The 25,963-nt window shown below is 49.7% G+C and overlaps 1 protein-coding gene across 3 annotated transcripts in view; it reads right to left on the bottom strand.

Annotated features, from left to right (window-relative positions):
- Positions 1-8,764: 8,764 nt before the first annotated feature.
- The window catches only part of LOC135288497 (YTH domain-containing protein 1-like), a 52,281-nt gene continuing 35,082 nt past the window's right edge, over positions 8,765-25,963 (bottom strand). The window contains exons 1-3 of one of the 3 annotated variants that reach the window (XR_010351560.1): positions 9,590-9,736; positions 9,300-9,477; positions 8,765-8,982 (exon numbers count right to left, since the gene is read on the bottom strand). The gene's annotated coding sequence lies outside the window, so the exon portion shown is untranslated. Of the gene's footprint in view, positions 8,983-9,161; positions 9,478-9,589; positions 9,737-15,725; positions 15,904-25,963 lie in introns of those variants that run through there. The other 2 variants (XR_010351559.1, XR_010351556.1) reach the window with 2 other exon arrangements.

Genomic DNA, 25,963 nt, shown 5'->3' with positions numbered 1-25,963 from the left:
CAAAGTTCTTGTTCTCTAAAATCATCTTCATCTCTAGCAAGAGAGATCTTCTGTTCCTGGGGACACAGGATCTTCATCACTCTTCTCTCTGTCTCTGTTGAAACTTCTCAAAGAATCTCAGCTACTTTAACATCTGCTGACTTTAGCATGGAGGTCTTTGCTCAATACCTACCATTTGAACACTTTCATCTCCCCACACCTTAATGCGTTATAGGGAAAAAAGTATCATTCTCCATATACAGGAGAATTACAAGAGAATTTTGGCCTAAAACTAAAGGCATCTCCTCATCTTTCCCATCTAGGACTTCTTCTTCATGGACCTCAGCCAGGCCTTGGCTGGGCCAGCAGTCTTACCTCTTTGTCGGCCAGAAGGGAAAAGAGAAAGTTCCCTGAGTTTCTTTTGTTTTTAAGATGTGTTTTTCACAGAGGCTTTTGTGTACAGCTTTCCAGATTATCAATTCCCAAAGGCAGCCATTGATTGGTTTCCTAGCAGACACGGAGGAAGCTGCCAGCAGCTTCTCCCAAAACATGATGTCTGGGGTGCACAAAGCAGCACACCTTGGCAGGAGGGTCTCCTAGGATTCATGCAGATGTGGGTGCTGACTGTGGCTCTCTTCTTTGTTCCAGCCATTTCAGTCCCAAGGAAAGACACTAGTCTGTCCCACTGAAACCTGAATATTCACGCCCGGTTTGCCAGAAGAGCTGAAGAATTAGGTCCATCTTCAGGATGCGGTGAACCAGTGTCCCAAGAACAGCAGCAGGAGACACTGAACAGGACACCATCTCCCATTGCCGCTGGAGCTCCAGGCACAGCTGATGATTGGTACAGCTGAGCCTGTGGGAAGCTCGCATGGCTTCTGGCCTTTCCCTGCCTGTAGATACCTCCCTCCCTCCAGCCCTCAGACACTGCCCATTCCCTCTTCCCCTCCCATATCACCCCTTGTTTTTGGATTTCATTAATAAACGGTTTGGCTTCTTCACTTTGCCTGCATCCCTGTGGAGCTGAAGCGCCGCAAATCCGGGGCCCTGGGACACACAGGCCCCTGCTGCCATTCTCTTCCACACACCGTGTTTTGTGCACAGGAACGAGGGCAGCTCAGGCTGGCACGGTCCCTGTGCTGAAGCTGCAGTTCCACAACCCTGTGCAGTTACAGATCCTGCTGAGCACACGGAAGGCCAGCAGTGGCACAAGGAGCCTGTGTGTCAGGAGCCAAGTCGTGTCTAAGGCCCTGCCACATTTGATCTGCTGCTGTGCACATCAGCAAGACAATGAAGAACAGACAGTGAAGGAAACCTTATGGATGAACTGGTGGGAATGTGACCCTTAGGAGACAATGGATTGGTCAATTGATGGGAAGTTAACCTGTGAAAGAGGAACAGCACCCAATGGAGCTGTGTTTGGCATGGAGGTGGCATCAGAAGCCATTGCAGCCTCTTCTCACGTGCTGACCAAGCATGAGATGACGTTATAACAGGAAAAACTCCACTCCAGAGGAGGAGATGTCAGGCCTGGTTGTGGGGTGGAGGGATGAGAGGGACAACATTCATGTCCTTCTGATGGGGGGGATGCCCTGAATGTGCATGGCCTGCCTGCCCCTCCCAATGAAGCACCATGCTGCATCTCCTGCTCAGTGGCTTTTCACCATTCCAGAGTTTGGTACATATTCTTTGTAAGAGCAGCTGATCAAACAAAACTGGATTTCCAATCACAAGTACAATTAAGTCTTTCTGCATGGGAATCCTCCAGAAACTGTGCCACCCCTGATATTAGAAGAGCCAATCTGAGGATGCTCTGAACCCAGCTGAGAGGGATTCCATGACAGGCATCCATGGAGAGCACAGGGGCTGGGAATGCTGGAAGTTTTCAAGAATAGCATCCTGAAAGCACGGCAGGGCTCCATCCGTGCACAGCATCATCAGGAAGAGGGCAGAACTGATGGAGAAGGAAGACTCGCTCACCATATGATGATCGACAAGTCTCGTCTTTATTCCCAAATCGCCAATTATTATACACCTTCTAATTAGCTCATGCATATTGCAAAATCCCAGCTCACCGTTGGCTAATTAGTTATCAGCTATCTACGTGCTGTTTTGGTATAACTACTTACTACTTTCCCAGGCTGTTTGGCTTTACCACCTGTGTCTGTGCATTTCTTCATCCGTGGGCCAAGGACACAGTTTAATTGGAATGGCAACTCCCCTCATTCTCTATCTCAGTCAAATTAATCTCACAGTGACCTTTAGCTCGGAGCTAGCTTGTTACAAAGCTCCCAACATTTCCCCCGTTTTCTTTTTGGGCCAGAAGTGTTGTTTTCCAAGCCCTTCCCATCATCTGACTCACTATTCTTTGTACGCAATTAAGCAAGCATGGTAATGCAAGCATTAGCAATACTATTACACCTAATATCCCTATAGCATACATTGCTGCTCTATTCTGCAATACTGCATGACTTACACTTTGTACATCTTGAGACAGCATGTCCAATATCTGTCTGTCTTCTTTGCTTGTTGAATGGTCAACGTTTCTCTTGCTCTTGATAGAGTTACACATTCTTCATTGAAATCCTTCTGGACTTTGCACCTGTTAAAACACAAACAAATCCCACGTCCCTGCAGGACTGAAGAATCTTCTCAAAATCCTGGAGGTGAAGAATGGGTCCTGGTTTCATTTTGCAATGTTACATAGAGAAATGTTAAGATAAGAGTAATTAGGAATCAATTTAGATAATACACACAATCAACAACACATACAAGATCAGAAAATTACTAAACATTACAACACTGAACTTTTATCCCAGAGTCTGCGACAGCTGATAAACCTTAAAATGACAGAGAATTGGAGAAATCATGTCCGGATTCATGTTTCCCCCAACTCCCTCTGAAAATGGCTCAGCTATCATAGATGGTCAAATCGCCAAGTCAAAAGGACTTGAATACTTTTTGATGCAGAAAACATCTGGGTTGATTGTCAGTCACTCCATCCAAATAGAGCTAGAGCTTGGCCAGAGCCCAAACTCTAATTGGTGAGTGTCACTTAACACATTTTTTAAACAGGACTTTTTAAAAACAACTGTTATAAACAAGAAACCTTAGGGTTACAAACTAATCAAACTATCAAACAATTGAATCTTTCTGAAGTTTCTGTCAAGACAGAGATTTTCCAAACTTCAAGCAAACTTCTTGAATTCTCTGCTGGAGTATTCCTGTAATAATAATTAAAAGAACCACAAAACTGGCAATTTGGATAAAAACTTTCAGAAACATCTAAATAGTTAGGAAATAAAAGACAGGATCTTGAAGAGACACGTGTCTTGCAGGTGATCACACAAAAACAATAGAAAAACACATGAAAGCTGGCTGTAAATACTACAACAATACCTTAATAATAATTCTTATCACAAAAATCAGAGAATTCACATAATGTAATCAACTTATCAACAGCAAGTGTTCAAGGAAGTTAAGACAACCCCTTTTCTAAGCATTCATGTAATATTAACAACAATCACTATCTATCAGCATTACTTATAAAAACTAAAAATAACAAAGGTTATAAACTTAATAGAAATAATTCTTAAAACTTTGAATCATTGGGGAATCGACTGATGACCCCATAACAGGGTCTGATTGACCTTTTCCAAATGCTCTGTCTTCCAAGACACCTTGGGTAATTGAATCTTTACTAATACTTTCATCTTTACATGACATTTTGTTTCCCTGGGAATAATTTTTTACAATAAAAGCAGTTCCTCTGGCATATTGTTACACTGAGATTTCTTACTGATTGACAACAATCATTAACTGAAGGATAACAGGCTGGTAAAGCCGGACAGTTTGCATAGATATTTAAAAACAAAACTGAGAAAGATGACAGATAATTTTAAACACAAATAATTTCACTTAAAATAAGGACAGTACAAAAACAATTAGCACATTTACATCCATTTATCTAATGCCATCTCTTAATGAATAGAAGAGAGCAAAGACCATAAAGACTATAGTATACAGAAATATTACAGTTTAAATCTTCTCACATGTAGTCCAAACAGAAACTAGGAAGTTTACTTAGACTCTGCCCCCCTAAAAGGTTGCTCCCGCCTCAGGCAAGGGAAAGGCAATGAAGTCATCAAACTTAAAGCTATCAAACCCAAATACTCAATCACTTTTAGAAAAGCAAACACATTTTCAAAAAAACTGGTAAACTAACTGTAAAGCCTGTGGAACAGTTGGGTGAAATGCCCCGTATAACATCTGCTGCATGATGAAGCACTGTGTGAATTTTCAGAAGTTTTCCATCCTGATCTTGAAGAAAATTCCTGACCTGTTTTTTCTCAGACACTTGTTTGAATTGCTGTGATGGGCTGGCTGCTGTGGTTGCCAGGAAGCTGTGACAGGGCGGTGCCCTGAGGAATGTCTGCCCGCGCCCGTCTCCGCCTGCTTGGGCACAGCTTCAGCCTGGGCCACTTCGGGGGTGTGGAAAGGAATGCCCTCGCCCGGACCCGCGCAGCCGCGATCTCCTTTGGGGTCCGCTCCGCCTGGATCTCCGCTCGGGCTGCTTCCCCCTGGCTCTGCGCCAACACCCGCAGCCTGCGGGAGCATGTCCCACACCGCTGGTGCTTTTGTGCGGTTGCAAAAAGTGAAAAAGCCCTCCCAGCTCCAGCTTTCGGGTTTCGCGTTACTGGTGTGCGTCCGCTGCCGCTACCACTGGCACTGCGCTTGACGCTGCCGCGTATTCGGCCCCCGCGTCTCGCCTTGGCTGGCCCGGCCCCGGCTGGCACTTCCCTCGCGATCTGTGCTCTTTCCCTACGGACAGCTGCCGTGCGAGTTTTTGTCACCGTGCGTGTCACTGGACCCGCGGTGCGCGTAACCGCCGCCAGCACCGAGCATGCTGCCTCCGCAGCGCTCGGTCCGCTCCGCCGCTGCACCGCTGGGACCGCCGCCAGCACCGAGCATGCCGCCGCCACCATACGCGTTCTCGCCGCCGCGTCCGCCCCGGGCTCTCCCGCGGCCCCCGTCACTTTCCTGGTCCCGAACTTAGGCCACTCTGTTAATTCATGTACTATATAAGGATTTTGAGAAACTCCTTGTGCATACTCGTAAGCTAACAACTGTGGGAGCTCTTTCTGCAAGTCTATGTCCTTAATCTGCTGCTTTTTTAAAAAGCAAGTAAATAAATCATATGCTGCTTGCCTTTCCATTTCTAATCAGCGCTGTTGCAAGGCTTTCAGACTCCGGAAGCACGTAGGCTGGGACTATCTATATAGCTCCCAGGGCCGCGAACTCGCAGTGGATCGTTTGCCGTCCCCCCCTTGCTTCAGAGGGACCCACTCCTACTTCCCGATCCGTGGCAGCCGTGTCCGTCCGTAGTCGTTTTATGGGTTCACGTCGGGGTCAGTCATTTGATGGAGAAGGAAGACTCGCTAACCATATGATGATCGACAAGTCTCGTCTTTATTCCCGAATCACCGATTATTATACACCCTTTAATTAGCTCATACATAGTGCAAAATCCCAGCTCACCATTGGCTAATTAGTTATCAGCTATCTACGTGCTGTTTTGGTGTAACTATCACTACTTTTCCCAAGCTGTTTTGCTTTACCACCTGTTTCTGTGCATTTCTTCATCTGTGGGCCAAGGACACAGTTTAATTGGAATGGCAACTCCCCTCATTCTCTATCTCGGTCAAATTAATCTCACTGTGACCTTTAGCTCGGAGCTAGCTTGTTACAAAGCTCCCAACAACTATTGATATTGCCAATGCATTTTTCTCCACTCCGCTGGCAGCAGAATGCAGGCCACAGTTTGCCTTCACCTGGAGAAGCTCCAAAACATCTGCAATATATTGATGACATCATTGTATGGGGGAAGACGGCAGCAGAAGTGTTTGAGAAAGGAGAGAAAATCAGCCAGATTCTCCTGAAAGCTGGCTTTGCCATCAAGAAGAGCAAAGTCAAGGGACCTGCTCAAGAGATCCAGTTTCTGGGAGTGAAGTGGCAAGACGGACGACATCAGATTCCCACTGATGTCATCCACAAGATCACAGCAATGTCTCCACCATCCAACAAGAAGGAAACACAAGCTTTCCTAGTGCCATAGGTTTTTGGAGAATGCACATTCCTGAGTACAGTCAGTTCGTGAGCCCTCTCTATCTAGTCACCCGTAAGAAGAACATTTTCCGCTGGAGCCCTGAGCAGCAACAAGCCTTCGTCCAGATTAAGCAGGAGATCGCTCACGCGGTAGCCCTTGGCCCAGTCAGGACAGGACCAGATGTGAAGAATGTGCTCTACTCTGCAGCCGGGAACCATGGTTTGTCCTGGAGCCTGTGGCAGAAGGTGCCTGGGGAGACTCAAGGCTAACCACTAAGATTTTGGAGTCGAAGCTAAAGAGGGTCTGAAGCCAAACATATTCCAACAGAGAAGGAAATTTTAGCAGCCTATGAAGGAGTCCAAGCTGCCTCAGAGGTAATAGGCACCAAAGCACAACTCCTCCTGGCACCCCGACTACCAGTACTGGGGTGGATGTTCAAAGCAAAGGTTCCCTCTACCCACCATGCCACCAGTGCTACATGGAGTAAGTGGATTGCTCTCATAACACAGCGCGCCCGTATTGGAAAGCTGAATTGCCCTGGGATTCTGGAAATAATTACAAACTGGGCAGAAGGTGAAAACTTCAGTCTCACTGATGAAGAGGAACAAGAAGTGACACGTGCTGAAGAAGCTCCTCCATATAACCAACTGCCAGCGGAAGAAACACAATATCCTCTTTTTACAGATGGTTCCTGTCGCATGGTAGGAATGAATCGGAAGTGGAAAGCAGCCGTATGGAGCCCCACACGACAGGTTGCAGAGGCCACTGAAGGAGAAGGTGGATCAAGCCAACTTGCTGAACTCAAAGCTGATCAACTGGCCCTGGACATTGCTGAAAGAGAGAGGTGGCCAAAGCTCTACCTCTACACTGATTCATGGATGGCAGCCAACGCTCTGTGGGGATGGCTGGAGAGGTGGAAATGAGGCCAATTGGCAGCGTAGAGGAAAACCAGTTTGGGCTGTTGAAGAGTGGAAAGACATCGATACCAGGGTAGGGAGGCTACCTGTGAAGGTCTGCCATGTAGATGCCCATGTCCCCAAGAGTAGAGCCAATGAGGAGCACAAAAACAATGAGCAGGTAGACCAGGCTGCAAAGATAGGGGTGTCCAAGATAGACCTAGACTGGGAGCACAAGGGAGAGTTATTCCTAGCTCGATGGGCCCATGATGCCTCAGGTCATCAGGGCAGAGAGATGCCACCTATAAGTGGGCACGAGACTGAGGGGTGGATTTAACCATGGACAGTATTTCTCAGGTAATCCATGACTGTGAGATGTGTGCTGCCATCAAACAGGCCAAGAGGGTGAAGCCCCTATGGTATGGTGGGCGGTGGTCCAAGTACAAGTATGGCGAGGCCTGGCAGATTGACAACATCACACTGCCCCAGACACGCCAAGGCAAGCGCTACGTGCTCACAATGGTAGAAGCCACCACGGGATGGTTGGAGACCTATCCTGTGCCTCATGCTACTGCCCGTAACACCATCCTGTGTCTGGAAAAGCAAGTCCTGTGGAGACATGGTACCCCTGAGAGGATTGAGTCAGACAACGGGACTCATTTCAAGAACAGCCTTATCAGCACCTGGGCCAGAGAATATGGCATTGAGTGGGTGTACCATATCCCCTACCATGCACCAGCTTCGGGCAAAGTGGAAAGGTACGATGGGCTGCTAAAAAGCACCTTAAAAGCCTTAGGTGGGGGATCTTTCAAAAATTGGGAGCAGCATCTGGCAAAGGCCACCTGGTTAGTTAATACCCGAGGCTCTACTAACCAAGTGGGCCCTGCCCAATCTGAGCCTTTGCACAGTATAGATGGAAACAAAGTCCCAGTGGTACATGTCAGGGGTTTGTTAGGGAAGACAGTTTGGATCAATCCTGCCTCGAGTACAGACAAACCCATTCGCGGGGTTGTTTTTGCTCAGGAACCAGGTTGCACATGGTGGATAATGCAAAAAGATGGAAGAACACGATGTGTACCTCAGGGAGATCTGATTGTTGGGTGAGAACCATGTATAAATATCACTGTTTGCTGAATGTTGCCATCATTGTCTGTGTATAGCTGTATATTAGATGTATAATGTATGTGTTTGTAGACTTAAAATATATATTAGTTTTAGTAGTAAGCCGACGATATGGGGATAAGGGGTGGAATGTCCTGGGTTGACTATATGATGCTTTTATCCTCAATTGTCTTCTTCTGTTTATACTGAAGAATAATTTTTACACCTTTAAGACTCTCTTCCAGACAGTGGAGAGGGCAGGGAAGAAGCACACAGTTTGTTTTCAGACTGCTCTCACTCCTCCACATTCCTGCTCCTGGACTGTGTTGTCTGCGGATGGACAGACAGCCAGACAGAGCTCCTTTTTTCCCTTTTTCTTGCTTTTAGTTAGTTTTAGCTAGCTGAGGCAAAGAAGTTCTCCGGATTGTGATTTTTTCCTTTTTTCTTGGACCTGTTCAAGCCTGCTCTGCACTGAACACCCAGAAGAGCACCGGCAGCTCCACCTGTGGCCCCTGGCCGGGCCTGGGCAGCAGCATTTCCAGCACCAGAGAGACTGATCAAAGACTGAGTGAGCCAAGCTGCAACCCGGGGAGGGGACTGTTCTGAGTTTGCTTTCCTTGGATCAGTGAGAAGTTTTATTGCTTAATATTGTTTGGTTTCTATTGCTTAATAAACAGGTTTCTTTCCACTTTTCTGCAAGGAGATATTTTCTCCCGAACCGGTTGGAGGGGGGAGGGGCAATTGAATCTGCTTTTGTAGAGAAGCCCCTTTGGGGGTTATCTCCCAAACTTGCCCTAAACCAGGACAAATACAGTTAGTGGCGCCCAACGCGTGGCTTGAGAAAATGGAAAAAAACCTTTTATGGATTGTAGGTGTCCCTGTCTGTGATGTCCACTGTTCCTGGAAGAAAAGCAAGTGCCACGGTCACTCCAGTCAGGCACAGAGGGTTCTTCCATGTGCCCCCAGGCTGGCAGACACTGGCACAGCAGCAGGACTCTGCTACCAGAACTGAGCCTGGCTGGGTCTGGGATGGAGCTTGTGCGGAGCAAAGCAGGCACAGGACAGGCTGTGGATGGCCACCAGAATGCAGTGCCCTGGGTACAATGTCCCTGAGCAGGGAGCACCCAGCCCAGCCCCAGCCTGGCAGCAGGAGACCCACTCTGCCTGTCCTGCTGCTGGCATTGCTCTTCAGCCCAAGATCACGGCCTCTTCCTCACCTTTTCAATCAATGTCCATGTCCTCAATGGACTCTTCCATATCAACATCCATCTCCTCTTCCTCATCCACATCCACGTCCATCTCTTCCTCTCCAGAGTCTTCTCCGTCAATTTCCATCTCCTCATCCATATCAATCTTTGTATCCACCTCCATCTCCTCCTCTCCGTCTGGGACAGCCTGCAGAGGTAGCAAAACCTCAGAGTGGGCTCCCTGTCCCACTCCATCCCCCCAGAGCTCCAGCCCACCTGGGCAGGTGGGGGGTGTCCACCTCCATGGAATGGCACCATACCTTCCTCAGGACAAAGGGGAGCATCCTGCAGGGCTGGATGATGAAATCCAGGCACTCAGGAGCTGTCAGGAATGATCGGGGTATCGGGGGGATAAGAAGAGTGAAAGGCGAGGGCAGGAGCAAGGTGCAGAGCGTGTCAACACAGCGGCCAAGGGTTGTGTTGTGCCCTTTGCTGGGCGCTGGACGTTCCAGCTGGAGCCTGGGCTGTGACATCACAGTTCCCAGGCTCCATCTGAAGTGGACAGTGGAGACCATGGAATGATGGAGTCCCTGAATGGTTGGGCTTGGAAGGGAGCCTGAAGAAACATCTTGTTCCAAGCTGAGCAATCTTCCCCCAGAGCAGGCTGCTCAGAGTCCTGTTCCCAAGGATGAGGCATGCACAACCTCTGTGCACAGCCTGGGCCAGTGCCCCACCACCCCCAGTGGAAAAGAGCAGCTTCCTTAGATGCAGCTTCAATCAACCTGCTGCAGCTGAAAGCCATCCCCCTTGTCCTGTCAGCACAGGCCCTGCTGAACACTCTGTCCCCTTCTTTCCTGCGGGAGCCTTCCAGTCCTGCACAGCCACAGGGAGGCCTCCCAGTGTCTCCTCTCTCCAGGCTGAGCATCCCCAGCCCCACTTGCCCAGCAGTCAGTCACATCAGGGCCAGTCAAGGCTGAAGGGTAGCAAATAGCATCAGGAACTGAGAGATGCAAGCTTTAGACCCAGCTTTGTCTCTAAATGTACAAAATTAATAACAGTGGATGGGAAGATGGTGGGACACTGGTTCTGTTCTAACTGGTGATTTATTTTTCTTCTTTTCTGTCATGCTGCCCCAGGTTTTTCTGTTTGAAAGGAAGCTTGGCACAATGTCCATTGTCTTCTCCATTTGTGAAACACCAAGCGGAGTCTGGGCAGGCTGATGATGCAGAGCAAAACCTGAAAATATACTAGTGATCCTGAGCCTGGGGGATGCAGCTAAACCCAGCCAAAAGGAATTTCTGAAAAGCTGATCCTGGTTTATATTTTCTTGAGTTTGGCTATGCCAACTTCCCCAGTCATTTCTAAAAAAGCAAACAAAAACTCAAGCCAATTCAGACAAAAACCTAAACAAACAAACAAACAAACAAACAAACAAACAAACAAACCCATGCAGCAAACCAATCAAACAAACAGATATAAAAACCCCAAATAAAACCGAAGGAAATGAAGAGTTAGTACTAGTTGTGAGGATAGCACAGCAGGCAAATGGCTGCTTCCCACGGGATCATCATCAAAAGCCACATAGAAGAGCTGCTCCAAAATATACCCAAGAGGAGAAAAAGAAAAAGTGATCCATGGCAACTTTGGGGGCAGCTCCACATTCAGGTGAAGGATGAGCACGCAGTGGTACAGATCCAGCATTGCCCACCCTCCAGGCTGCTCTTTGCTCCTGATGAAAGACCCTTGCAGGACTGTGGCCCCTCTCAGTGCAGTGTCAGTCACTCCCAGAGCTCTCAGATGAGCCACTGGCATTTGCAGAGAGACATCCAGGCACAATCCTGCTGCCTGCTGAGCACCTGTGGAAGATCCTGAGCATCTTCATGCCTAGCAGCACAAAACAGCTCAGGATTTCTCTGAACTGCTTTTCAGGGGAGGTTTCCATATCCCCGTGAGATCTGTTCATCCCTCAACACGTCTGACTTGATGTACAATGATGCATTTGGGTTCCTCCCTTCCTCCTGTGTGCCAGTGAGAAACCATCCATGGGAATGGAGGATGTGTGCAGGGCAATGTATTCCTGGCTTGCCATTTTGCTTCACTGTCACTCAGCTGAACATGGTCCCTATCTAAGAAGGACTTCGAAGAAATGGGTAGGAATTTTGGCTCTGAGAGGAGCAGAAAGCATATTTTCTAGACCACATTGCCAGCAGATGCTGTTTCCCTGGCAGAACTGTGATTGACACTCATCTTCCTGGCAAGAATGTCAAGACCCATTCAGAGATCCCAGGTTCAGCTGGCCTTTGGCTTTGTCTACCTCATTTCACACATCCACTTTCAAGGGCCATTAGAAGAGGCACATGTCTGCCTTGCTACCCAGAAGTGCTGTAGTTATTCCCAGGAAAAAAAAAAAAAAAAAAACAACCAAAAATTGGCGGTCCTGTGGTGTGGTAGAAATCCCATCACAATTATGACTCTGTGAGCAAAGACAACCGGTGCTTTTTGGGGCTGTAACAGCTGAGAGTGTGGCAGAGCAGGTTTGATATTCTTTTTAGAGTCCTGAAAACATTGTTCCCAAAACAATCTTTCTCTCCTGTCTTTTGTCATCAACTGTGGAACAGAGGAAATGGAAGGGATCAGAGGTTTGTTTAAATTTGCGCTTATTTTTAAGTCTTCAAATAGTGTCAGCTCGATGCGTGATACTTTAGAAATTGGATGAGTAGCACCTATTTCATCCCAGCAGAGGGGTGGGATTGAAGACTTCCAACAACAGAAACACTGGATGTGTAAGAGCTCAGTTTTCCACCCCTCACACAAGTAACTTGCTGTACTATTTTCAGCATCCTCAGCCAGATCGATTAAAAAACTGCTCCAAACAACAACAGAATGAAAATCTTCCACCAAATGGGGAAAAGGAAGAAAAGTGGGCCGCAGCCCTTTCTTCAGAGCTTGTGTTGATTTTGCCAAGTCAGATGCAAACAAGGTTTGCCATATTTCTTTCCTAGAAAAATACAGCTATTGAATAGAAATCTATCTCTGAGGCTGCTAAGTTGAGTGCGATTTTAGACCTGGGAGGAGCAAAACAGGTTCCAGAGAAGCTGTGGTTGTGTCACCTTTGGAAGTGTTCAGGGCCAGGTTGGATGGGGCTTGGAGCAACCTTATTAGCGGAAGGTGTCCTGAGTCTGGTGAGTCCCTGAAAAGAAACTTTTGGTTTTCCTGAAATGCTGCCTTTGCAAGGGGAGGTCACAACTACCCCACCTAATTTGAAATGCCCTGAGCAGAACCCAACTGTTTTTTCTCACTGGTGAGGAGGGATTTTCACTTGTATTTTATGGGGGATTTTGACAGGGCAGAGCAAGAGCAGCTGAATGGGTTTGACAGGCAAAGAGGGCCAGTGTGGCAGCAGCTTAATTCCATGGAGCTTTTCCTTCTGTGATCCTGTACAACCTGAGGCAGCACTCTGGAGCTCTTGAACCTGGCAGCTGGGCAAGTTAATCATTGGAACAAGTGATAAATTAAGCTGCTCCACTCTCTTGAGCATGGGTGTGATGAGCCTTAAGTAAACCTGTGAGCACTTGTCAGGATGGGAGCTTGTTCTTTGCCAGGGAGGAGGGAGAAAATATTGCTTGGAGTAAATAAAGCAACTCTGCTTCCCCTGGAAGAGGAAAAGAAGGAAATAAATATGTGAATGCTGCATGGAGTCATTTGCACAAGGCTATATCTTGTCTGCTATGCAGGAATGTTCTCAATAAACCCTGCTTCTCCTGATCGTTATTTTTCTAGGTTTCCACCACATGATACAAGAGACTCTCACTTGAAAAATCCAAAACACCTTGTGGGAAGGCATTTTTTCCTTTCTTCAGGCTTCCTCTTTCTTTTGTTCTCTCCAGAGCTCTCCCTTCATTTCTGCTGCTGTTTGGAGCACGTGCTTACCTCTTTGCTGATCCCCTGGGCTTCTTTTGGCTCTGGGTGTCATGGACACTATTAATGGTGGGTTCTTTCCCCTCCATCTTCTTCTGTTTCTTCATGTGGTTTACCTTCATTTACCTGTTGGAGCGATGGATTTTTCTCACCTTTTATTACTCGGTGCTTTTTCTTCATTCTCCAAAACCAACTTCTCACTTGCCCTGTGGCTGTTAGGTGCCAGTTATGGGAGCATGAATTCTTTCTCTAGCCCTTGTCTGAGCTTTCTCGGGGAGCTGAGAGCTCTTTGGGGTTCAACTTGACTCACTTCAGCGCCTTCCTTGCTGCTGCCTGTGTCCTCCGACACTTGAAGGGAATAAAGTCTCAGTGTGGAGATGACAGCTGTGAAATGATGGCTCTTTTGGAGAAGACAAGAATGCTGTTGTCAGTCTTTTCAAGGATAAACTGAGCACCTGGTTTTGGGGAGAAACAGGCTCAGCTCAGCACAGAGGTGGCTGTGGCAGGTGCCCAGGTTTGGAGGGAAGGCTGCAGCTCCTGGGGGTGTGTTGGTGTGGGGCTATAAGGTTTGTGCTGGGTCCCTGGAGCAGTGGGAACACCCCACTGCGAGAGGCACATCAGGAAATGGGTGCAGAAAGGGCCTGAAGTGTGACCAGCTATAGTGAAGGGTTCCATAAGAAATCATATTTTTACTGAGATTTTGGACAATTTGAGGCTCCTTCTCGTGTCCTTTGCCCGATGAACATTCCCCCTTTGCAAGAGCTTGGGGAATCCTGAGCTCACACAATGAAAATCCCTGATCATGATATCTTTTTTCTATCCTTTGATGTTGTCATCCCAGCAGGAGTCAGAGGAAGAGAATATGTGTGACCTGCCTGGCTTTAACAATGTGCCAGGAACAATGCCATGGGGAAGCTGGTCAGAGGAGCATCTGAGAAGTGTGTGCTACATCAGTGATGTCCTACTACTGATCTTTGCACAGAGATGAAAAAGTATCAGTTTGCATGGCCTGAATGTCTGGCTCTGGACATTCTGCATTACACAAGATGTGCTGAGCTCATCTGGCTCTGAAAGATCATCTCTGCACCTTAGCCAGGAACAGCATCAGAGTTCTGAACAGATGCCTCAAAATCAGTCATAACCCAGAGGCAAACCTTGGCAATACACATGTGTGGCAGGTGAGGAGACCAAAAGCTTCCATTCTTCTTCTTGGAGAATGAATTCAGCAGTAAAATAATCCTCTCTCTTGGCATGAAAATACTTTAGTTTCAGCTCTGCCCTGGACTATCAGTGTCAAGGATTTCTCAGGGTGCTTGGGGGTAGGTTCTCCCCCTGGAGCTCTCTGCAGGTTGGGGCTAATGCCAGATGTTCCCTCAGGTTCAGACGTTTTGCTGCCTGAGCAGAGAGTGCAGAACAGGGATTACAAGCACTGGCATTTGCTGTGCTAGAAAGTGCAAGGGACAAATTTGTGCCAATGAACTTCACACCTTGAACTAGGAGGATCAATTCTTGTTGTGCTCAGCAGAGTCTGGGGACAGAGAGGGTTTCCAAAGGAAATCTTGGTCCGTGTAGGGCTGAGGCTCCCTCCAGGCTGGCTCCAGCCCCTCAGGGTGCCCAGGAGCAGGGCTTGCCCACAGCCCAGTGCTCCCTCCTTAGCCCTGGGGCTGCCCAGGGAAGAGCCATGGCTGAGGCTCTGCAGGAGCACACAGGCTCAGCCCTGCTCCAACATGGGATCCGTGGGCCACGGCACACTGGGCTTTGCCCCTACAGCTCCCAAGTGTGTCCAGAGAAACTGCAAGCAGAGGCTCACCTCTGTCAGTGGGACCCCTCTGTGCACAGGGACCCCCACTCCTGGGGAGGCTGTGCCAGGGACCTCCAGCCCTGGCAACCTGGAGCCAGTGGAAAGCACAACTTTGCAAAATGCTGCCTGTGCCTGAAGCAAATGCAAAGAGAACTGAGGTGTGAAAAGTAAAATTTGTTTATTACAGAAGAACAATAGCAAAAATACAGAACATATTTACATTGTAAGAATATGTGTAACAACAACAACAGTCGATAGAACATATATACAGAAGAACCTATGTTAAAAAAAAAAAAAAAAAAAAAAGAAAACATATTTACAGAAGACAAAAAGCCCTAAAACCTATATCCTAAAGACAACAACAAAGTCTAAAACCTATGTACAAAAGGGTGGCATTTCTCTCCATGATGTCCATCGGTCCTGGAAGAAAAGCAAGTGCCACGGTCACTCCAATCAGGCACAGAGGGTTCTTCCATGTGCCCCCAGGCTGGCAGACACTGGCACAGCAGCAGGACTCTGCCACCAGAACTGAGCCTGGCTGGGTCTGGGATGGAGCTTGTGTGGAGTAAAGCAGGCACAGGACAGGCTGTGGATGGCCACCAGAATGCAGTGCCCTGGGTACAATGTCCCTGAGCAGGGAGCACCCAGCCCAGCCCCAGCCTGGCAGCAGGAGACCCACTCTGCCTGTCCTGCTGCTGGCATTGCTCTTCAGCCCAAGATCACGGCCTCTTCCTCACCTTTTCAATCAATGTCCATGTCCTCAATGGACTCTTCCATATCCACTTCCATCTCCTCTTCCTCATCCACATCCACGTCCATCTCATCCTCTCCAGAGTCTTCTCCGTCTCTTTCCATCTCCTCATCCATATCAATCTTTGTATCCACCTCCATCTCCTCCTCTTCATCTGGGACAGCCTGCAGAGGTAGCAAAACCTCAGAGTGGGCTCCCTGTCCCACCCGGGCAGGTGGGGGGTGTCCAGCTCCATGGAATGGCACCATACCTTCCTCAGAACAAATGGGAGCATCCTGCAGGCTGGATGATGAAATCCAGGCACTCAGGAGCTGTCAGGAATGATCGGGGTATCGGGGGGATAAGAAGAGTGAAAGGCGAGGGCAGGAGCAAGGTGCAGAGCGTGTCAACACAGCGGCCAAGGGTTGTGTTGTGCCCTTTGCTGGGCGCTGGACGTTCCAGCTGGAGCATGGGCTGTGACATCACAGTTCCCAGGCTCCATCTGAAGTGGACAGTGGAGACCATGGAATGATGGAGTCCCTGAATGGTTGGGCTTGGAAGGGAGCCTGAAGAAACATCTTGTTCCCAGCTGAGCAATCTTCCCCCAGAGCGTGCTGCTCAGAGCCCTGTTCCCAAGGATGGGGCATGCACAACCTCTGTGCACAGCCTGGGCCAGTGCCCCACCACCCCCAGTGGAAAAGAGCAGCTTCCTTAGATGCAGCTTCCATCAACCTGCTGCAGCTGAAAGCCATCCCCCCTTGTCCTGTCAGCACAGGCCCTGCTGAACACTCTGTCCCCTTCTTTCCTGCGGGAGCCTTCCAGTCCTGCACAGCCACAGGGAGGCCTCCCAGTGTCTCTTGTCTCTAGGTTGAGCATCCCCAGCCCCACTTGCCCAGCATTCAGTCACATCAGGGCCAGTCAAGGCTGAAGGGTAGCAAATAGCATCAGGAACTGAGAGATGCAAGCTTTAGACCCAGCTTTGTCTCTAAATGTACAAAACTAATAACAGTGGATGGGAAGATGGTGGGACACTGGTTCTGTTCTAACTGGTGATTTGTTTTTCTTCTTTTCTGTCATGCTGACCCAGGTTTTTCTGTTTGAAAGGAAGCTTGGCACAATGTCCATTGTCTTCTCCATTTGTGAAACAACACGCGGAGTCTGGGCAGGCTGATGATGCAGAGCAAAACCTGAAAATATACTAGTGATCCTGAGCCTAGGGGATGCAGCTAAACCCAGCCAAAAGGAATTTCTGAAAAGCTGATCCTGGTTTACATTTTCTTGAGTTTGGCTTCGCCAACTTCACCAGTCATTTCTGAAAAAGTAAACAAAAAACTCAAGCCAAATCAGTCATTAAACCCAAACAAACAAACAAACAAACAAACAAACAAACCCATGCAGCAAACCAATCAAACAAATAGATAAAAAAACCCCAAATTAAACCAAAGGAAATGAAGAGTTAGTACTAGTTGTGAGGATAGCACAGCAGGCAAATGGCTGCTTCCCACAGGATCATCATCAAAAGCCACATAGAACAGCTGCTCCAAAATATACCCAAGAGGAGAAATAGAAAAAGTGATCCATGGCAACTTTGGGGGCAGCTCCACATTCAGGTGAAGGATGAGCACGCAGTGGTACAGATCCAGCATTGCCCACCCTCCAGGCTGCTCTTTGCTCCTGATGAAAGACCCTTGCAGGACTGTGGCCCCTCTCAGTGCAGTGTCAGTCACTCCCAGAGCTCTCAGCTGAGCCACTGGCATTTCCAGAGTGACATCCAGGCACAATCCTGCTGCCTGCTGAGCACCTGTGGAAGATCCTGAGCATCTTCATGCCTAGCAGCACAAAACAGCTCAGGATTTCTCTGAACTGCTTTTCAGGGGAGGTTTCCATATCCCCGTGAGATCTGTTCATCCCTCAACACGTCTGACTTGGTGTACAACGATGCATTTGGGTTGCTCCCTTCCTCCTGTGTGCCAGTGAGAAACCATCCATGGGAATGGAGGATGTTGTGTGCAGGGCAATGTACTCCTGGCTTGCCATTTTGCTTCACTGTCACTCAGCTGAACATGGTCCTTGTCTAAGAAGGACTTCAAAGAAATGGGTAGGAATTTTGGCTCTGAGAGGAGCAGAAAGCATATTTTCTAGACCACATTGCCAGCAGATGCCGTTTCCCTGGCAGAACAGTGATTGCCACTCATCTTCCTGGGAAGAATGTCAAGACCCATTCAGAGATCCCAGGTTCAGCTGGCCTTTGGCTTTGTCTACCTCATTTCACACATCCCCTTTCAAGGGCCATTAGAAGAGGCACATGTCTGCCTTGCTACCCAGAAGTGCTGTAGTTATTCCCAGGAAAAAAAAAAAAAAAAAAAAAAAAAAAAAAAAAAAAAAAATTGGCTGTCCTGTGGTGTGGTAGAAATCCCATCACAATTATGACTCTGTGAGCAAAGACAACCGGTGCTTTTTGGGGCTGTAACAGCTGAGAGTGTGGCAGAGCAGGTTTGATATTCTTTTTAGAGTCCTGAAAATATTGTTCCCAAACAATCTTTCTCTCCTGTCTTCTGTCATCAACTGTGGAACAGAGGAAATGGAAGGGATCAGAGGTTTGTTTAAATTTGCGCTTATTTTTAAGTCTTCAAATAGTGTCAGCTCGATGCGTGATACTTTAGAAATTGGATGAGTAGCACCTATTTCATCCCAGCGAGAGGTGGGATTGAAGACTTCCAACAACAGAAACACTGGATGTGCAAGAGCTCAGTTTTCCACCCCTCACACAAGTAACTTGCTGTACTATTTTCAGCGGCCTCAGCCAGATCGATTAAAATACTGCTCCAAACAACAACAGAATGAAAATGTTCCACCAAATGGGGAAAAGGAAGAAAAGTGGGCTGCAGCCCTTTCTTCAGAGCTTGTGTTGATTTTGCCAAGTCAGATGCAAACAAGGTTTGCCATATTTCTTTCCTAGAAAAATACAGCTCTTGAATAGAAATCTACCTCTGAGGCTGCTAAGTTGAGTGCGATTTTAGACCTGGGAGGAGCAAAACAGGTTCCAGAGAAGCTGTGGCTGTGTCACCCTTGGAAGTGTTCAGGGCCAGGTTGGATGGGGCTTGGAGCAACCTTATTAGCGGAAGGTGTCCTGAGTCTGGTGAGTCCCTGAAAAGAAACTTTTGGTTTTCCTGAAATGCTGCCTTTGTAAGGGGAGGTCACAACTACCCCACGTAATTTGAAATGCCCTGAGCAGAACCCAACTGTTTTTTCTCACAGGTGAGGAGGGATTTTCACTTGTATTTTATGGAGGATTTTGACAGGGCAGAGCAAGAGCAGCTGAATGGGTTTGACAGGCAAAGAGGGCCAGTGTGGCAGCAGCTTAATTCCATGGAGCTTTTCCTTCTGTGATCCTGTACAACCTGAGGCAGCACTCTGGGGCTCTTGAACCTGGCAGCTGGGCAAGTTAATCATTGGAACAAGTGATAAATTAAGCTGCTCCACTCTCTTGAGCATGGGTGTGATGAGCCTTAAGTAAACCTGTGAGCACTTGTCAGGATGGGAGCTTGTTCTTTGCCAGGGAGGAGGGAGAAAATATTGCTTGGAGTAAATAAAGCAACTCTGCTTCCCCTGGAAGAGGAAAAGAAGGAATTAAATATGTGAATGCTGCATGGAGTCATTTGCACAAGGCTATATCTTGTCTGCTATGCAGGAATGTTCTCAATAAACCAGGCTTCTCCTGACCATTATTTTTCTGGGTTTCCACCACATGATACAAGAGACTCTCAATAGACCCCTGTCTCCCCACCCCCAGCGCCGCAGCCTCCCCCAGAGGGTATTCCATGAGATCGACCCCAGAGCCTGGCACGGGGACGGGGGGCCGAGGCCCTGGGGGTTGGGACAGGGGGACAGGGACCCCCCCGGCAGCGTCCCTGTGTCCCCCAGGGCCAGAGCCTGGGCCAGGGCTCCTTCACCCTGTTACAAACGAGAGCACTGGAAAACTCCCAGGAAAGATATCAGCAAAAAACATATTTAATATTAAGTGACAGCACCACAAAAATTCCTCAGCAAGAGTCACACTGCTCATGACTGGACAATGCAGGCACACCGAGGAAACAATCCAACAACAAAACCAAACCAAACCCAGGCAATCAAACCATAAATGAGTAACAAATCCTATGGAAAAGGTGGTTTTCAATCCTGTGGAAAAGAACTGTCCCTCTTGGCCAGGTGATCATTGCCAAAATTGAAGTTTCACCTCAAACATTCCCTGTTGTGACAGACTGGAGGAGATTGTTGGCTGGAAACATCTTGTGTGTGGGGGAGGAAGAAGCAGGTCCACCTTGTCCTGCCCTGAAACCCCAGTGCTGCCCTGCCCTGGAACCCCAATCCCCCCAGAGCCTCTATCCCAGCCCAGCAGTGGCTGCCAGTCCCTGGCACAGCACAGGCAATGCTCCACAGCCACCTCTGGAGCCCCAGCCCAGCTCGTGAGTGACCAAATGAGCCCAAGTCCCACCTGGGGGAAGGGCCCAGCAAGACCAAGGGGTATTGAAGGCTGACCACAAGGCAAGCACACATCTTGACTCTGCAGCCTCTTGGAATTTCTGTCTGAACGCTGCTGGAATCCAGGAGTTGGTATCTCTGTGTGTGCTTCTTAAATCTTATTTTTCTCTCTTTCTATGTCGACTTCTATTTCTCTCCTCTGGCGAATTTTGATGAACTTAAAGTTTATCAGGCTTAGAGTTTGTCAAGTGGAATGGCCAAGTTAATGCTTCAGAAATGTTTTTTTGTTGATTGAATGTCATATTAAACCTTTTGCCATAGTTTCTCTGATTTTCTAGAGTTGCCAATAAAAGCTGCTTTGAGCTCCTCAAAATCTCTTGTACTGGTATTTCTCCAGTGCCTCCAACTCAGAGGACACAAACAATTGTAATTCCTTTTAAATGTCTCCTTGAGACAGTTGTTTGGGGGATGGGAGTCAGGGCTTGTGTGTCCTGCTTGGCACAGCCCAGGCAGGGCTTTCCCAGCCACATTCCACACTCCATTGCCCAGCTGGAGCCGCTGGTGCCTCTGAGTTCTGCTGGCCCAGCCCCAGGGACGCTCTCCTTGTCTGCCCATTCCCCCATGGTCTCTGGGCAGGGATGGCCTCAGTGGGGGCTGCTGACATCCTCAGCAACTTGGAGCCTGCTGCTGGATTTCACTGCTCCAGAGGCTTGTTCAGCCTTCAGCTCTTCAGTGCAGGAATTCAGTGTCCCAGGGCTCATTAACATTGAAAACACCTTAACAAGCCAAGCCTTTGGGAATAATTTGATTTTAGCTTTCAAATCTTGTGTGGTTAATTCAACACATTTCATAAGTGTATTCAAAGTGAATGTATAATTCAATGAATATTTACAAAGAGAGTGAGAAAACATTTTTTAGGTCCTAATTTTTTTTTTCCTGATGATAAACTGATATGTACAATCTCCAATTGGCACTAAATCCAAGTACCTCCTCATGCAGTTTGAATAGATATGAATAGATATAGCAAACACCCTTCATGGCTGAAAATCAATCAGACTCTGTCCCTACCCCCTCCCCACCATTTCCCCCATCCAAGCCCTGGCACTCAGAGCAGCCTTGTGCAAATCTCAGCTCCCTCCAGCCCAGGCTGCACCTGCAGCTTTCAGCTCCTTGGCTCCAACTCCCACCTGCTTTCCTTGGAGAAGGATCTGCCTGAGACACAGAGGGATGTTCATTTATTGTCAGCCAACAAAGCCAAGAGAAGGCACAGCTCCATCAAATGCAAAAGTCATTCTTCTCCCTGGCTCTGCCCTGCCCCTGATTCCCGCAGCCTGTCCTGTTTCCTTCATTCCTGTCCTGTTTCCTTCATCCCTGCATTGTCAGGCACTTTCTGGGACAAGGGAGCTCTGCTTTGGCTATGGAGGGAGGTCCAAGTGCAGCCACTGGAGTGGGAACCACAACTCATCAGGTTTGTGCCCTTTGAGAGACCAGGAACTAGTGAGACTCAGAGGCACAGAAGGGTTTCTCTTCATGGCCAATATAAAAAATGTGAACATGATAAAATTTAAGAAATATCAAACCCCTTCCCTAACTACCTTGTGATATCCCAGCAACATCTGACATGTCCACCATCCACAAGGGATTGCCATACAGGAAGCATTTTAGACAGAGACTTAAGAAGAGGTGATAGAAAAGATAAAACTACAACTAAGATGCTGACTAGAGAGGTATTTAAACTTCAGAGAAATTGGGCAAGTCCCTGAAGCTTGAAGCATGAAGCCTGGGATGCACATTGGAATGACCTGAGAACAGCTGCAGGAAATAATCTGGGAGCAAGGGGAAGGGCATAGATCCAGCTGCCCTAATGAAGAGATGTCCTTAGACAGGGCCATTTTAACAGGAGAGCTGCAAACACCTGAAGGACAGGGTCATGAAATATTAGAGTGAATATTGGTGGCTCATGTAGAAGGGAAGATCAGAATTTCTTCTCCTGCCATCAGTTGAAGAATCCAGTAGATCCAGGAAATTCCTGCTCATGGTGGGAATACTTTGCCATTTCTTCAAAGCACTCAAGTGACCCAGATAATAAAGATTCACTTGTTTATTATGAAAGTAACAAGTGTTAAAACCTGTGCCCCTTTCCAGGCAGACATCAGCTGTGTGCCCATAAACAGGCAGTGCCACTTGTACCCTGAGGTGCTCAGCTGGGATTGGATCTCTCTGAGAGCACCTGAGGGAGAGCAGAGCACCTTGCAAGCTGCAGGTCCCTGACAGCCCTGCAGGGCTCCTGTCCCATCAACACCTGCTCTGCTCCAGTCTGAAACAGGGCCCAGCATGGTGCCGGGGTCATCAGAGAGCTGAGGTATGTGCTGGAATTCCATGCTCTCCCCATCCTGCAGCAGCCCTGCATTTCCCTGCTCCAGCCTTGGTCTCCAGCACAGCCAAGGAGGCTCTTTGGGCTCCTGACTGTTCCTGCAGCCCCCCAGGGCAGCTGAGCTCTGCCTGTGGCACAGTCAGCCCTGGCCAGCGCAGGCCATGCTCAGCAATTGCTTGTGTGCACCTGGCCTTGCTGTCAGCCCTGGCAGTGGCTGCGTGGCCCCTTGGTGGCCCTGTGCTGGACCAGCCATGGTGGCCCAGCCCCTGTGCAGGCCCAGCCCAGGCCAGGAGCATTGCGGCTGGGAACGGCCCCTGTGCCGTGCTGCCCACAGCAGCCGTGGGGCTCTGTGCCCCATGGCCTCCCTGCTGGGCAGCCTCTGCCAGCTCCTGCACAGCCCCTGGCACCTGTGGGCCTGCACAGACAGCCCTGCCCCGGGCTCTGCCGGCCTCTGGGCCAGCAGAGAGGCCGGCCAGGGCTGGCCATGGCCGGGAACAGGCCCTGAGCCCCGCAGGAGGATGGAGCTGGGCCACAGCCAAACTCAGCCCAGGGCAAAGCTGGGCTCAGCAGCCAGGGCTGCCAAGGGCTGGGGACAGAGGCTGGCAGTGACAAATGTCCTGGGCCCCCTCCCTGCTCTGTCCATGCCCCCAAGGGCACAGAGCAGCCTCCTCTCTGGGACGCGTGCCTGTTTTCAATGCCTTGCACAGGCGCTGGCCCTGCCCCACAAGGCCTGGCCTGAGTCCTGCCCCTGCACGCTCAGCCAGGCTGAGATGGACACTGATGGTTTCTGGGGCAGGCTCTCTGAGCCCAGCCCAGCTCCCTGCAAGCTCTGCCAGCTGCCCTGAGCTCTGGGCAGCACCAAGGGCCTCTCCCCAGCCCAGCCCAGCCGGCTCTGGCCCCACAGCTCTGCTCAGGCCAGGCTGCTCTGGCCACTGGCCCCACGGCCTCAGCCCCTGCCAAGGGCACAGCAGCAGCTGCAGCTCACACAGGACTCTGCCCCAGCCATGGCGGAAGGTGCTGGGCCAAGGCCAAAGGAGGCTCCCTGGCTGCCCTGCTCCCCTCTGGCTCAGGTGCTGAGAGCTCTGCAGCCCCTGCTGCCATCCCATGTGCCCAGGGCAGCACAAAAGCCCCGGCCTTGGGGCCCTCAAGAGCTGCTCCTGCTCCAGGCCCAGGGCCTATCCCAAAGCTGGGGCAGCCACAAAGCTGTGCCCATTGCTGTTCATTGCTGCTCTGATGGGGATGGATCCTCAGCCACTTGGAGGTTGATGATGAATTTTCCTACACCCAAGGCCTCTTCTTTCTTGAGCTCTTCAGTTCAGGAATTCAGTGAGAAAAGCTCATAAACATTTGTTCAACATGCCCAAAGAAGAAAAGCCATTTGGAATAACAGAAGTTTTCAAGTTTTCTGTAATTAATTAGACAGATATCTGAAGTGTATTCAAAGTGTATATACTGTCTTGAAAACAATGCAGAGAGAACAGTTTGTTCTGTTTAATTTTTTTCTTGTTTATAGATTGATATCAGCAATGTCCAGTTGATATTGACCCCCAGCACCTTCTAATGCAGACTGAATAGCTATGAAAATCAAGACCCTTCATGGCTGAGAGTCAATCAGACTGTGTCTCCTGCCCCCTCCCGACCATTTCCCTCATCCAACCCCTGGCACTCCTATGGACCAGGAATGGTGTCTCCAGCAGGACCAGGACAGCAATTCTTCCCCTGTGCTGGGCGCTGGTTGGGCAGCACCTCGGGTGCTGTGTCCGGTTCTGGGACCCCAAATTTAGCAAGAATTGGAGGGGCTGGAGTGTGTCCAGAGAAGGGCAACAAGGCTGGTGAAGGGTCTGGAGCAAAAATCCTGTGAAGAGAGGCTGAGGGAGCTGGAGTTGTTTATCCTGGAGAAGAGATGGCCCGGGGAAGACAAGGTGGTGTCAGGGCACAGGTTGGACTTGATGATCTCCAAGGTCTTTTCCAACCTTGCTGATTCTGGGATTCTCTGAAACCACCCTTGCAGCAGTTGCACGATGAGCCCTGGGCCTCCTCTTCAGAAGCTCCAGCAGCCCACGTGCCTCAGCTTCTCCTCCCAGGCCCAAAGCCCATCCTGTCAGTCCTCAGAACCTCTGCAGCTCCTCCTCATTGCCCAGAACAGGGAGCCCCGCAGGCACACACAGCAGCCCAGATGTGCCCCCCCGGCCTGTGGTGCCTCTGGCAAGGGAGCAGCACCAGGCACTGCAGGAGCCTGAAGACAATTCCTGCAGCACTTGGAGGATGATCCTGCTGCCCAAGGGACGTTCCCATGGTGCCAAGTCAGGAACTGCAATGGGGAGTGGGGGCAGAGAGGAAAGGGCAAACAGGGATGGGCTTTTTGCAGGGGAGGGAACAGGGGTGGGCAACAGGAAGAAATTTGTACCAAAAAAAGGGGGGAAAAAGCAAAGCTGAAGCCAAGGAAATGCTCAGGGCAGTTCATGGGTGGCTGTCAGGCAGCCCTGGCTCTGAGCAACAGCATCTGCAGTGGGACAGGAATCTCCCAGCTAATGGGAACAAACTTTCTGGCTGACTGCAGAGGCCAGGACAAAGCTGAGTGGTTTCCCTGGTGTCCCCCAGCTCTTCCTGGCCCCAGGGGCTGATGGCATTTGTGCTCCCTCAGGTTCATGTCCCCACAGCAGCAGCATGGGTGTGCTCCTGCCTGCTCTGTGCAATGCAAACATGGGCTCCTGAGCCACTGCTGCCGTGGCTGTGCCTGCAAGGATGCCGCACCTGTGTGAGCTGGGGGAGAGGCCAGGGCTGCAGAGGGGGGATGTTGTTGGCAGCTCCATGAGGACGCTCTGGGACGCTGCCCTGGGCTGTGCAGCACCCTGGGGATGGATCAGCCCCTGCTCTGCTGCTCCTTCCCGTCTCCCCCAGGGCCCTTGCAGAGCCCCAGCCATGCTTTTGCCCCCAGCCTGCCCACGGCCAGCCTGGGGCTGCTCACCCTGGGGCTTTTCTGTGCTGAGCATTGGCCTGGCCGTGTTCGTGAGAGAGCCTGAGCAAGGAGCCTGGAGCCCCCAGGGCCTGGCCTGAGGCGTCAGCGCTGCCCCAGCAGTGCCCATGGCCTGTCCCTGCTGCAGCCCCGGCACTGCCACCCCCAGGACTGTGCCCGGCCCCGAGAGCACTCAGGTCCTGCAGCAACACCAGGGCCACCAGGGCAGCGGGGCAGGGCCACGGCAGCAGCACTGGCAACACCAAGTGCTGCTGCTGCTGCTACTGGGCACAGCTGCTGTGCCAGCACTGCTCTGCCCCAGCTCTGCACACCGACATTGCTGCTGCAGCTCCAGAGAAGGCAAGAATAGAGGGATCTCTGCAGAAAACTTTGCTGGGAGATCCTTTAGTTCCTTTAAAACCTTTGAGACTGC

This window comes from Passer domesticus, chromosome 33 (assembly GCF_036417665.1).
Source record: "Passer domesticus isolate bPasDom1 chromosome 33, bPasDom1.hap1, whole genome shotgun sequence".
NCBI classification, from domain to species: domain Eukaryota; kingdom Metazoa; phylum Chordata; class Aves; order Passeriformes; family Passeridae; genus Passer; species Passer domesticus.
This window is presented reverse-complemented; position numbering and strand designations above follow the sequence as displayed.